This window comes from Vulpes lagopus, chromosome 8 (genome assembly GCF_018345385.1).
Source record: "Vulpes lagopus strain Blue_001 chromosome 8, ASM1834538v1, whole genome shotgun sequence".
Lineage (NCBI taxonomy): Eukaryota > Metazoa > Chordata > Mammalia > Carnivora > Canidae > Vulpes > Vulpes lagopus.
In genome coordinates this window covers 73,413,939-73,429,054 of record NC_054831.1, presented here as the reverse complement: position 1 = coordinate 73,429,054, position 15,116 = coordinate 73,413,939, and positions in this window count along the sequence as shown.

Below are 15,116 nucleotides of genomic sequence, written 5' to 3'. Positions count from 1 at the left end.
ACAGTATGGAACATTCCTTATTCCTTCAGCTCAGACAGTTTTGTGGAGTCTGGTGTCGATATGCACATCTGGAGTTCCCATCTCCTTCATAGCAAATTCCAGAATCTCTCTGAGTGCCCAAGGGGCAAGCTTCTTGAAACCTACTACATGGGCACGCTTATAAATGTTGATGGTGTGTTCTCTGGTCATTACCTTGTTGGTGGCAGAAGGGCCCTTCTCGCCGTTCTTCTTTGAGGGAGCCATTCTGCTAAGCCCAGGTTGGAAAGTAATGACCATTTCTTATATCAACCTCTGACTACACACCAAAGACATCATCAAAGTAAAATTTTTGAAGGGATTTCTAGGGAGGGATTTAAAGGACTATGTTTCTGATGATATAACTTGACAGAGGAATTGGAATTTATTTTTTTTAAGATTTTATTTATTTATTCATGAGAGACACAGGCAGAAGGAGAAGCAGGCTCCATTCAGGGAGCCCGATGTGGGACTCGATCCTGGGTCTCCAGGATCATGCCCTGGGCTGAAGGCAGCGCTAAACCACTGGGCCCCCAGGGCTGCCCAGGAATTGAAATTTAAATCTCCTGGAAATGTGAATGGACACATCTTATCTTTGCAAATCTATTTGAAGTAACCATCTCGAGGAAGTTTATGATAAGGACTGGTAATAAAAAGTTCACACTGAGGTCTCCAGTGAGAACCTGTGACAAAATCGTTCTATTTGCTGAATAAAGAGACACAATTAAGCTTTATCAGGTGGTAGGTGGTACCTTGATATTCATGTGCAAAAACATGTCACTTGTGTTCTGTTTCACACCATTTACAATTGAGATTTAATTTTTTTCAAGAGAACATTCTTGATCACTCTGATTTGAATAATGCTTTAATATGGATTCTATTAAAACACAAGTTGCATAGTATTTATTTTGAGATTAGCTTAATCCTTAGATAATTGTTAGATATGCAATTCAAGGATGATGATACATCAGTAGTGCAATGGAAAATTAGCAATCTTTGAGCACTTGCAATAGTGGTTAACAAAAATAAGACTTACCTTGTGCCCAGCCTTGTTCTAATCACTTTCCATGTTAACTAATTTAATCTTCATGGCAACATGTCGGGTAAATGCATTATCATCCCAGTTTATGGATAAGAACACTGAGGTACAAAGGGATTAAGTGATTGGCTCAAGAACATTCTATTAGTAAATGGCAGTTGCAGGATTTGAATCCAGGCATTGCACCTCCTGAGCCTTTGAACTCATCCACTATGTCAGTCACACAGCACAGTGGCAGGCACTGTAGGTGAATACTAGAATAATCATAAAGCATTTGCTGACCTTGGAGAAATGCGTTCTGGTGGGAAAGTAGACATGCATACCCACAATCCTACCTAGGAGAAAGGGGAAGTCTTGTATGGATTGCATAGGGAACTCGCCAACCTGAGTTACACGAACCCAGATACTAGCCAGGCCTGCAGCTTTTCCTTCTTCTTTCTTCAGATTTTATTTATTTATTCATGAGAGACAGAGAGAGAGAGAGAGAGAGAGAGAGAGAGAGAGAGAGAGAGAGGCACAGACACAGGCAGAGGGAGAAGCAGGCTCCATGCCAGGAGCTCGACGTGGGACTCCATCCCGGGACTCCAGGATCACGCCCTGGGCCAAAGACCGGCGCTAAACCGCTGAGCCACCCAGGGATCCCCTCCTTCTTCTTTTTGAAGGTCCATGTTTCTGGCTATAATCTCCCTTTAACCTGAAGAATACCCTTTAGTTCTTTTAGAGCATGTCTGCTGGTAGTGAAATTTGAGAATTTTTTTTTTTTTTTGCTTCCATTCTCCCAGAATATTTTCATGGGATACACAATTCTGGGTTGACAATTTGCTCCTTACACAATATTAAAGATACTGTTCCACTGTCTTCTGGCTCCAGTTGCTCCTGAGATGGACTCTGCATTAATTCCAAACACTTGTTCTCTGATAGGTGAGGCAGTTTTTCACCAGCTGCCTTGGAGAGTTTCTTTTCCTTCTTCGCTTTCTGCGGTTTGCTTTTCATGCGTCCGTGCATGTTTTTCTCTTTGAATTTATTCTGTTTGGGGTTTGCTGAGCTTCTTGAATCTGCAAGTTTATATCTTTCACCACATTTGGGGAGTTTGGTCATTATTTTTCCAAGTATATTTTCTGTTTCAATCTTTCCTCTTCCTCTGGAACTCCAGACATGAATGTCAAAAACTTCTGATACTATTCTATGGCTCATGTGGTTCTATTCATTAAAAAAAAAAAAACAAAACTTTCTCTCTGTATTCTTCAGATTGGAGATACACACACACACACACACACACACACACACACACACACATATTTTTTCAGATTGGATATTTCTATCTTCAAGTTCACTGACTTTTGTCATTTCTCTAATCTTACCCTCTGTTGTTGTAGACAAACCGCTTTTATTACCTATTCCCATCTACAACAGGAGATGTGTGCTTCATTCAGGGTGGAGTTGGAGAGTTGGGTGGAGAAAGCATGGAAGCCACAAAGAGGTAACTTCCCAAAGGATGGTTATACCTAGTGGCCTTGACCTGAACAGACCAAAGAGAGCCAGCCCTCCACCCCAAGTGGCTTCCCTGCCACCAGACCATCAGGCAATGTGTTGTGCACAATAGGCTGTGAACAGCAGAGAATGGAGTGGTTATTGCCTCATGGAAAATTTTGCCCTTAGTAAAACTTTTACATTGCTTCTCTTTTTCCCTTTTTCTTCCCTTGGAGTTTGTTATTCAAGATGGCCCCAGGATAATGGACATTCTCTTTGGGAGATGGAAGTGGGAGAGTAGGGAACAGTGTTCTAACGTGTCTTCCCTTATAGCACATCATGTGTTTTAGCTGTAGGTACCCCCGCCTGAATCGGAGTTTGTGACTTAATAATTGGCCTGATGAGGACAGAGGCATGGGCCTTTGGGGTGGGGAGCAGCTGGAGTTGGTTTCCTTAGAAAAGCAGGATTTTCTCAAAGCTGTGATGATGCCCTCCTACTATAAGGTCCCTCCCACTCTCCCCAAGCCCCTTCCACCCACCCCTCCCCAACCCCTAGCCCCCCCTAACCTGTTCTGGGCATGGCTCTCCCCTGCCTCCCCCACAATGACTTCTTAAGTGCTACCTTCAACTCTTCTCTGGGGCCTTGCAACTATTTCCATTGCTTCTCCCAAGACTGTTTTCTCTTCTTCAAACTGCCTCCCACTGTCTAATTATGCCCTAGGCGGTTCCCCTTCCATCTGTACCCTACCTTCTGGGGCCTCTTCCCTTCCTTCCAAGTTGGTGCATCACACACATGTCCCTGGAGTACTCTAGTAATGGAACAAGAAGGAAATGGACACCCCCAATTCCACACTTTGTCGCCACCATACCCTCACTTCCCTTAGTCATCTGTGTTGATTTTCTTTCCCTTCTAACATTTTCTGTGGGCTGTGAAGACCAACAAAAATGAATGTTTCTCATTTTAGATCCTTGCTTTCTCCCCTCCATGAAATGTCAGTGAACAGTGAAATTGGGGAGATAACAAAATTCTCCAACTTGTTCATCTAGTTGATCTCCTGTCAACATGCTTTGATCCATTGTTCCACTCGAACATTCTCTCCAGGATAATTTCTGCCATTGGGCCTCCTTTGATGATCCTCCTTTCCTCAGAATCTGATGGCAGACTTCCAACCACATCGCTTTTCATCTTTCCCTTTTTCTCTGACCACATCTCCCTTCTGTCTCTTTCTGACTGATGACACTCTCTGTGGCTCTCTCTGTTTTACCTTTAAGCTGTGCCTGCACCTGGTTCTCTGAGAACTGAACTCGGATGCCCTCCTGACCTGAAAAAATAATTTTCAGGTACGCCCTCCTTGCTCCATTCCCTGAAAGCTAATTGTGAAACCTTTTGTCCATCACTGCTTATTTCTTCTGGTGGAGTGACTTCCCAACACAGAGATGCATGTTTACTGAAGGATGGTCTCAGTCAGCTGGGCTGGCTGTATACATCTAGCCACAAGTGAAGATATATGTAACTCTGCCTGGAATATACCAGTGGGCAGTAAATGTTTGCTTAATCTGAATCTAAACAAAAGAACTCGAAGTTTGAGCAAGAGAGAATCTGATTTACATTTTTTTGAAAGTACCATCAGGTATTTAGTGGCCATTAGGTTCCAGGCATCAGGTTTTTATGATGTTCACTGTGATGAGATGTCTTACCAGTCAATGGGGCAAGAGCATCCACTGAATACTTTCTGTGAACTTGGCACAGTGGTATCACCATGAAGAGAAGGACTTGGGAAGCTTTTAGGGGCTGGGGTGTTTGACAGTTTTGGTGAATTTGGGGGGTCTGTTTGCTATAAGGCTGGGCAGGCCACAAAAAAGTCCTAAATGTGGCCTGGGCCATCTCCAGTCCCCAGCTTGGCAGGTCTGGGCATGTTGTTCAGGCGTCTCCCCATGACTACCCAGCCACGGGCCTGCCATTCTGATTTCATAACCACCCAAAATGTACAACTTCACACCACTCCTAGCCAGTGTGGGTTCATTATCTACACTGAGCACTCAGATCTATAGTGAAGACCACAGGACTAGAAATGAGGAAAGCTTTGTTTCAGTTCCAGTTCTGCAAGTACACATTCAATTGTGTGAGGTTTTCATAAGTGCACAGGATGCCCTGTATCCTTGGTATGTGAGTTTCAGCGAGACACTGCTGTTTAACCTTTTCTCAAGATTAAAAAAAGTGAAAAGAAAAATCCAGAGTCCATGTGCCGAGACCTTAAGTGCCTTTTGGGTTGTTTGAAACCAATCTATCAAGGACCATCTGGAAAAATTCCCTTACCTTTTAAACCATGTGGACATGAGATAGTGCAAGATTGAACCTCTGCGTGACATTTTTTTCCTCAAAGGAATTATGATTTTAAAATATTTTTTTCCATGAAGCAAATTCCTTCCTGAATTTTATGATTGTTGATGCTGGGGTAGAGAAATCTCAATCAATATTCATTAACTTTTAGATCTAATGGATAATGTATCAAGGACTCCTTTTTTTTTTAAATTAGGAAGTGGAAGCTCAAGCTGTTCTTAAACTAGTCAAAAATAGTCTAAATACTCTACTTCATAAAGTTTATGATTTTATCCATTTTACTTTTATGTATTACTTCAAAATGTGATAATTCTATAAAATTGGCCTTGTTTCTTTCAAGTTGTTAAACGAATTCACCACAAGATGGCACCATGCAAGTGGTAGTTAATAAAAAGATTTAACCCTGTGCATAATGTTTATCTCACATTAGGTCCTTAGGAGCCTGGGCATATGGTAATCTGATTAGTGCTGTGCATATAGAGACAAATGTCTGTCTTGCTATGTGGGTTCTTAGTGACTAAAGTCTTCCTCTTGTGTTCTTTATATGTGCTCCACCCTCCAGCTAAGCCTTTCTGGTAACATGCTATTATCTTGACAGCACGGAGTCAATAGTTAGTTACGTATTTTAGCAGAAGGTGGCTTAGTTAGTTTGGCTTCTGAAGGCATTTGTTAAATTTTTCCCTTAGCAAGTGATGGAAAGTATGGGAAAGTTATGTTCTGGGTCCTCTCTCTGTTGTGTTTGTTGTGGATTTCCTTAAGCACCAAACACTTGGTTTCCTTAATTTATCTGTGGAAAACAGCAGCAGAACTAGAAAAGTCCACAGGGCTTGTGATTCTCATTTCTGAGAGTACAAGACTGAGTCTGAAATCCAAGGCTCAGTGACAGCCATTTACTTCGCACGTGAAAGCAAACCTAATATTTTCTCCGTTGGGTGTTCAAATCTTGGATAACTGGATGATTTGGGAATTAAAGGGGTCCAACATTCACATGCCATTCACATGGCTTTTAACACTTGGAAAGATAGCCATAGGAAAGGATGTCGCCTTTTTTTTTTTATGTGTGTGGAGAGAATGGTGTGCAGGGCGTGTGTCCTTGATGTTAAATGGAACTCTAACTAGTACTGCCCTGTTGCCATGTAGCTAGGTAAATATTTGCAAAACGCCTACTGCTTCTCTGGATTTGGGGCACGTGTCTACTGGGTATGAAACAATCTCTGTGGGAAATGAGCCTACCTAGCCCTTATCTCTCTCTTGTGACAGAGTTCACAGAATGACACAAGCTCCAAAGGGAAAGGGGGCCTGCCAGGTCTTATCTTTCCCTCTCAGTGGGCCCGGGACATTCTGGTGGCCAAGACCAATAGCTCATTTGCAGGAGCCTTGGAGATAAGAGTAGGCCCTTATGTTCACCTACTGAGGATACATTCCCAAAGTAGTAGTATTTCCTAAGGCCTCTGGTCAAAATGCACTGAGGAATAGACCATTTAGCTCTATGGTTGTTAGGGGCATCGATCTATAAGAAACACTAAAATACTGTGGAAATATAATGAGGATAGAAAATCCTATCTTTCAGAGTACTTCTGAGATAGAATATTCTAAGGGGTAGGGGTAGGGAGAAGTAATTTAATGAGTAGCTTAAGGTGAAAGTAAGATTGCACCCCTACCCTGCCATACTCCTGAGGGCATGCTGGAGTAAAGACAAGCCGCCCAGCAGCCTTCCAGCTGGTGAACTTGTCTACTAAGTGAGATACCCGGTGTCAGGCCTGAGCTAAATTTTTAGGGACAAAAAGAAGAGGCTAGGTTATCAGACACTTTCATTTTCAATGTCTTTCCGTCTCTTAACCCCACAGATTCCCATAATCATCAAAGAGCTCCCTAAAGACTATAGATTTAAAGGACTGCCCAGTTGTAAGCCTGTTAGAGCACTGAGTGTTGAGTGTCTTTACCCTGCCCAGGAAAGAGAGAGAGAGAGAGAGAGAGAGAGAGAGAGCCAGTCGCTGGGAGGACTCCTTGAAGAGAAGCACAAGAAGAGGTTCATTCAGGTGAAAAGCCTATTATCAGAGTACTCTCTGTAAGGACCTCAGCTTTTCAGGCCTTCCTTATTGTCCGTCTCCTGCGTGAATCCCAGGACAATGATAGCCATAGATCCTGCATTTTTAAGAACAGTCTCGATTGAATATTCTGTCGATTTTGTTCAGCTAAGTATATTTTAACTTGACAGAAAGCTCTGACATCCTGATTTTGGCTCAGAAAATTAGTTACCGCAGACACCAAAACTTTGCACTCAGCAGTTCTCTCTTTCTTGCAGTAGGAAATCCCCTACCTGGACCACTTGGGAAACTGGCAGGCGGTAGGCCTGGGGCTGGGCATTGCTTGTGTCGATCCCCTTGGGAAAATATTGTGGTTTGATTTTTTTTTTAACTTAAAATTTGAGTATAGCTGACACACAATGTTACCTTAGTTCTAGGTGTACAACGTGATGATTCACAAGTTTATAGATTGTGCCGTGCTCACCACAAGTGTGACTACCACCTATCACCGTACAATGCTATTACGATGTCATGGACTATATTCTTTATGCCTTGCCTTTTATTCTCATGACTTACTCATTCTGTCACTGGAAATCTGTATTATTTACCATTTCCCTTCACACAGTTTGCCCAGCCTACCTCTCCAGTCCCCTCTGACAATCATCAGAGTTTGTTCTCTGTATTGACGAAACTGATTTTTGTTAGTTTCTTCATTTGTTGTGTTAGTTTCTCTTTTTTCGTTTGTTTAGATTCCACATATGAGTGAAATCATATGGTATTTCTTTCACAGTCTGACTTTTTTCACTTAGCATAATACCCTCTAGGTCCAACCGTGTTGTCTCAAATGGTAAGATCTCATCCTTTTTAATGGCTGAGTAATATTCGTGTGTGTGTGTGTGTGTGTGTGTGTGTGTACACGTACCACATCTTCCTTATCTGTTCATCTATCAATGGATAAATTGCTTCCATCTCTTGGCTATTGTCAATAATGCTGCAATAAACATAGGTGTGCTTATATCTTTTCAAATTAGTGCTTTCATTTTCTTTGGGTAAATACCAAATAGCAGGGTTATTGGAGCATATGGTAGTTCTATTTTTAATTTTTGAGGAACCTGCATACTGTTTTCCATAGTGGCTGTACCAATTTACATTCTCACACTGTATGAGGGTTCTTTTTTCTCCACATCCTCACCAACACTTGTTATTTCTTGTATGTTTTATTTTAGTCATTCTGACAGGTATGAGGTGATGTCTCATAGTGGTTTTGATTTGCATGTCCCTGATGATTAGTGATGTTGAGGATCCTTTCATGTGTCTGTTGGCCATCTGTATGTGTCTTTGGAAAAAAAAGTCTATTTAAGTTCTCTGCCCATATTTTAATTGGATTGTTTGCCTTTTTGGTGTTGAGTTGTATAAATTCTTTATATATTTTAGATATTAGCCTCTTATTGGATATATCATTTGCAAATATCTTCTTCTATTTGTTAGTTGCCTTTTTGTTTTGTTAATGGTTCCCTTTGCTGTGCGATCTTTTTGTTTTGGTGTAATCCCAATTGTTTATTTTCCTTTATTTCCCTTGCCTTAGGAGACATAACTAGAAAAATGTTACTATGGCTGATGTCAGAGAAATCACTTACCTGCTTTCTTTTCTAGGATTTTTGTGATAGTAGGTCTCACAATTAAGTCTGTAATCCATTTTGAGTTTATTTTTGTGTATGGTGTTAAAAAGTGGTCCATTTTCATTCTTTTACATGTAACTGTACAGTTGCCCCAACACCTTTTGTTGAAAAGACTATCTTTTCCCTGTTGTATATTCTTGCCTCCTTTGTCATAGATTAACTGATGACATAATCATGGCTTAATTTCTGGGTTCTCTATTCTGTTCTCTTGATCTATGTGTCTATTTTGTTTTGAGTACCATACTATTTTGGTTACTACAGCTTTGTAGTACGTCTTGAAATTTGGAATTGTGATACCTCCAGCTTTCTTTTCCTTTTTTCTTTTTTAAAAATTTTATTTATTTGAGAGAGACAGAGAGAAAGAGCATGAGTGGGAGGAGGGGAAGAAGGAGAAGGAGAAGCAGACTCTTCACTGGGGAGGGAGCCTGATACAGGGCTCAATCCCAGGACCCTAAGCTCACGACTTGAGCTGAAGGCAGGATTTAACTGACTGAGCCACCCAAGCATGCTCCAGCTTTATTTTCTTTCTCAAGATTGCTTTGGCTATTTGGGATCTTCTGTGGTTCCATACAAATTTTACTACTGTTTATTCTAGTTTTTTGACAAATGCTATTGGTATTTTGATAGGGATTGCATTGAATCTGTAGATTGCTTTGGGTAATATGGAAATTTTAACAATTGTAATCCATGAGCATGGACTGTCCATTTGTTTGTGTCATCTTCAATTTCTTTCATCAGGGTTTTATAGTTTGGTTAAGTTTATTGGTTAAGTTTATTCCTAAGGGTTTCTTTTTTTTGATGCAATTACAAATGGTACTATTTTCTTACTTTCTTTTTCTACTGCTTCATTATTAGAGTATAGAAATGCTACTGATTTCTGGGTGTTAATTATGTATCCTGCAACTTTACTGAGTTCATTTATTCTAGTAGTTTCTTGGTGGAGTCTTTAGGATTTTTTTTAAAGATTTTATTTATCTATTCATAAGAGAAACAGAGAGAGAGGCAGAGACACAGACAGAGGGAGAAGCAGACTCCTGGCAGGGAGCCTGATGTGGGACCCGATCCCAGGACCCCGGGATCATGACCTGAACCAAAGGCAGACGCTTAACCGCTGAGCCACCCAGGTTCCCTGTCTTTAGGATTTTTATGAATATTATCATGTCCTCTTCAAATAGTAACAGTTTGACTTCTTTGCCAATACGGATGCATCTTATTTCTTTTTCTTGTCTGATTGCTATGACTAGGATTTCCAGTAGTATATTGAATAAAAGTGATGAAAGTAGGCATCCCTTTCTTGCATGGAATGCTGTTATTGATGCTGAAGTGAATTGGTCACTGTGGAAGAAGATAAAATAAATTAAGAACCACCTTAATGGAGAGAAAAAATTTTGGAGAGCTTTGAGTTATTCAAGAAGATCCCCCTTGAAGGGTGAATGGACTATAGAAACAGTAATCCAGTCTCCTGGCTCCAGAATTTCACTGCTGATGGAAGGCTCTTCAAATTGTCCAGCCGCTTGGCACGTCTTTTGGGTCATATTTAGTGATCCTTTCCTGTATCTTATTCCTTTTCTTTTCTTGAATTCCCCTTTTATTTTTCCAAAGTAGTCTCTTAGGTAACCTTTTCATGGTGGGTACATGGCCAGTTATCCTTCTGAGTTTTCACATGCATATTCCACAGTGTCTTTTGGTTCCTTCACATTTGATTGATAATTTGAATGGACAGAGAAGTCTAAATTCAGAGCCATTTCCCATAAAAGTTTGAACACATTGCTTCATTATCTGTTAGAAGTATTATTTAAGTTTTAAAAATTTAAGTGAGAGCTTTCTTTCAGGCCATTTCCATCCCCCATCAAGCCTCTCCACCCCTATTAACTTCTGCTTCTTGGGCAAAGCATTTCCTCATAACCAGAATGGGATAATAACTTTTGGTCAGAACTCCCTCTGAGAATGCATCTGTCTCAAGAGGATTAAGCACTTATATTCAGGGTGAAAAGCCATTAATCTTCAGGGCTAGGAGCTGCAAGTTGGGCTTTTTATGGAATTTGTGGCTCATCATCCAAGAGGCTAAAAGATTAATTTACTCCTGTTGGACTCCTAATTGCATTGGGCTGAATGCCAGCTACATGGTTAAAATCTAGCACCTAGACACCATTTTAACTAACCAGAGAACTACCTATTTCTGGCTGGGTGCCAGAGTACAGAATACCTGTTTGGTAATTGTCAACTTCCTGGTCTTAAAAACATCTGCAATGTTTGCTAAGTCACAGGGAGAGAGATAGGACACTTGGATGCCAGTATAAGGGACAGGAGTAACTGATGTTCTTAGGAAGAGATGATAGCTGATTATAGTCCCTCAGCATAACTGATGATTGTAAAGTATAAGTTAACCCAAGGGAGAACTTAACTACCCTCTGAGCTGTCTATAAGAGAGCTGGACTACCTTGGGAATCTGTGAATCCCTCACAATAGGAATTAGTCTTAGTGGAGATGTTATAAATCAGATCCAAGAACTTACTGGGTGGTTGGAACATGTGATCTTTAAGTTCTTTTCAACCATGAGAATTTATGTTTGTAGTACTTAGTGTGACACCTGACACACAGTAGATGTTCAATATATGCTAAATAAAATGTTTGTGGACTTGATAACCAGGCAGCTGCCAAGTTGAATGGCATCACTGTTTTTGCTTGCTATAATTCAAGTTTATACTAAGCAAGTTTTAGCTGCAACTACTATTAACTACTTATATTGAAAAGTTAATAAAATAATCTTTTCCACAAACAGTAGCTGAGTTTGAATTGAGGACTACTACTAAAAACTTGGTGTTGAATGGATATAACCCACACATAGGGGGCACGAAGCAGTTAAACAGCAAAGCCCTTCTTAATCATGTGGATTAGGCACAGACTGAAGGGTTTTTGAATAATAGGAAAGAAGCCAGGCAACACCAAACCTGGAAAATACAGCTTTTCTTGTCTGTGAAGGTTGAAGAAGGCAGAGTGTGGCCCATCTCCCACAGTTCCTTTGTCTACCTACTTGTGGAGTGAGATTAGGGACAGAATCTGTAAGGGTGGGGACAACAGAGATACAGTTGATGGTGCCCATTCATTCAGTTAGAAAGCTTGAAAAGATGGAGTCTGACTGCCTCTCTCTCTCTCTCTCTTCCTTGTAAAGGAAGGGATGCTCAGGGCTGGCTGGCCTGCCTTCCTTCCTTCCTTCCTTCCTTCCTTCCTTCCTTCCTTCCCTCCTTCCCTCCCTCCCTCCCTCCCTCCCTCCCTCCAAGATTTTTACTTATTTGAGAAAGAGAGAGCATGAGAGAAAGATCACAAGCAGGAGGGAGGGGTAGAAGGAGAAGCAGACTCTACTGAGAAGGGAGCCGGATGCAGGGCTCAATCCCAGGACCCCAGAATCATGATCTGAGCTGAAGGCTCAACCAACTGAGCCACCCAAGATGCCCCAAGATGGAGCCTTGCAGATAGAATCCAGAGAAACTACCCAAAAGAAGCACAAAAGTCAACACCAAGAAGTGCCTGCCCTGCTGGTCCAGGTGACAGGAAACAAGAAAAGAAGGAGTCTGGCGGTCCAGATAGCCCATCTTCACCTCGCTTTGTTTCTGAATCAAAAATCAGAATTTGGGGATCCCTGGGTGGCGCAGCGGTTTGGCGCCTGCCTTTGGCCCGGGATGCAATCCTGGAGAGCCGGGATCGAGTCCCACGTCGGGCTCCCGGTGCATGGAGCCTGCTTATCCCTCTGCCTGTGTCTCTGCCTCTCTCTCTCACTGTGTTCCTATCATAAATAAATAAAAATTAAAAAAAAAAAAATCAGAATTTGTGGGCAGCCCCAGTGGCGCAGCGGTTTGGCGCCACCTGCAGCCGGGGGTGTGATCCTGGAGACCTGGGATCGAGTCCCACGTCGGGCTCCTTGCGTGGAGCCTGCTTCTCCCTGTGCCTGTGTCTCTGCCTCTCTCTCTCTCTCTCTCTGTGTCTATGAATAAATAAATAAAATCTTAAAAAAAATCAGAATTTGTAATCTGATAGAGGGTGTATCCTGTTTTGGGAATTTATTTTCATATATGAAAATAATATTACAACGTTATAGGAAGATCCAAAAATACCTTCTGGGTTCGGATGTCATATATAGTTTATTAGAGATAGATGGGCTGTTACAATTGTAATGCCAATATAATGTTTGTAATTGGAATTTTTTCCCCTGCTTAATATATATGCATTTTGCTGGATACTTTCAACTCTTGTTTCACACTTCTAGCTTCTTGTGGCTAAGTGATATTTTCTTAAGGAGAAGAAATAATAACATCTAACATGTACTGTTTATATTATTGTCAGCTTTCCGTGTTTATCTGATTTATTTCTTGCAGCTCTAGGATAGCAGCTCTTTTTTTTTTTTTTTTTCAGGCAAAGGACTGGTAACACAGCCCAGGAGTGGCAGAGCTGGTTGTGCCCAGGTCTGATTCCAGGCCTTGAGTATTTAAGCAGAGTGCTGATCATTTCCTTTCTAAGTGGACATTAAATTACTTCTTTTTTTTTTCCTTTTGTTATAACCAACCCTTCAAGGAATGTCTTTATCTATAGGCCATCTACTGTATAATGTTGTTGCTCTAAATAACAAAGTCAGACTGGGAATATTTGAATGACAGTTGATGTGTTGTGCCAAAATGACTTTTAAAATAATTATGCCCATTTGTAATATATAAATGACACATAAATATATATCACCTTCTTTGTCCATCCATCTATAAATTACATCCTGCTACTATTAGTTATGTTAGTTTAAAATTTCGTAATGAAAATGCAGTATTTTAGCATTTATAATTAGAACAATTAAACGATATGTTGCATATTTGTCCACTGGCTAGAGTTCTTTGTTTTTTTGTTTTTGTTTTCTTTTTTTTTTCTTTTTTGGCTAGCATTCTTTGAATTGTAGCTTTATGTCCTTTTCCCATTTATCCAGGAGACGTTTTAAAAAGTCGATTATAAGGACTTTCTTGTAGTAATAATGATATTAACCTTTTGTTAGAGTTGGTGCAAATATCTCTCCTGGTCTGTTTGCATTTTAATTGTTTTTCTCATTTAATATATTTTCAAAAGTTCATGTAGTCAAATATAGCCATTTCAAACATTTTTTATTGAACATGCTGCTTCTAGACAAGATTATCTCTTCCAACTTCTCCAGATATTTCAAAAAGATCTTATTTTCCTGTAGTCTGTTTGGTTAAGCAATATTGTTTGGAATTTATATTGATTTTTGGTGTGACGTATATGCCTGACACGCTCAAGGCTGTTTCATAACAAACAAAAAAATCCTTAACCCCAACCTGCACCCACCCAGCTCCCCGCCCAGTGACTGCTCTTTCTTCACTTCCTCACCTCCCACTCACACTTCCACCCACTCCAGTTTGGATTCCATTTCAATCACACCAACAACATCTCTCTCTCTCAGCTCACAGTGACCTATGCTTTCATTTCTGTTGGGTAAATTGCTAGGAGTTGGCAGATCATATGGTAGTTATATGTTCAGTCTTATTAAAAAACTGCTAAGCTCTTATCCAAAGTAGTTGTACCATTTTAAAGTCCTACTAACACTGTAAGAAAATTCCAGTTGCTTCATTTCTTTGCCAGCATTTAATATTGTCAGTCTTTTAAGTTTTAGTTGATAATTGGGTGTTAAGTGGCATATCATGCTGGTTTTAATTTGCATTTCGATAATGGCTACTGATTTTGAACACCTGCTCACTGGTGATTTTTGTATGTCTGTTGTATGTATTTTTGTATGTCTGGTGATTTTTGAAATGTCTGTTCAAGCCTTTTGTCCATTTAAGAATTGGGTTTGTTGGGGGATCCCTGGGTGGCTCAGCAGTTTAGCACCTGCCTTTGGCCCAGGGTGTGATCCTGGAGTCCCGGGATCGAGTCCCACGTCAGGCTCCCTGCATGGAGCCTGCTTTTCTCTCTGCCTCTCTGTGTCTCTCAGGAATAAATAAATAAAGTCTTAAAAAAAAAGGAATTGGGTTTGTCTTTTGATTTTTGACTTGTAGAAATACCTTATATATTCTGGATGTAAGATCTCTGTCAGATATATGTATAATATATATATATATTAATGATATATATATTATATATTCATATATTATATATATATTATAGATTTCTCCCAGTCTGTGGCTTGCCTTTTCAATTTTCTTACTGGTGTTCTTTGAACAGAATTGTTTTAAATTTGATTATTTCCAGTTTATCAATCTTTTCTTTTATAGTTAGTACTGTCTGTGTTCTAGGAAATTGTTGCCCTCTCCAGGGTCATGAAGATACTCTCCTGTGTTTTCTTCTAGGAGCCTTACAGTTTTAGCTTTTAATTTTAGGCCTAACATCCATCCTAAATAAATATTTTGTGTGTGGTGTGAGGCAGGGGTCAAAAAACATAATTATTTCAGTATGGATATTCAATAGTTCCAGCATGATTTGGTGAAATGAATTTCTCCTCTGAAGTACCTTTGCATCTCTGTTGAAAATCAACTGATCACATTTTACACACACTC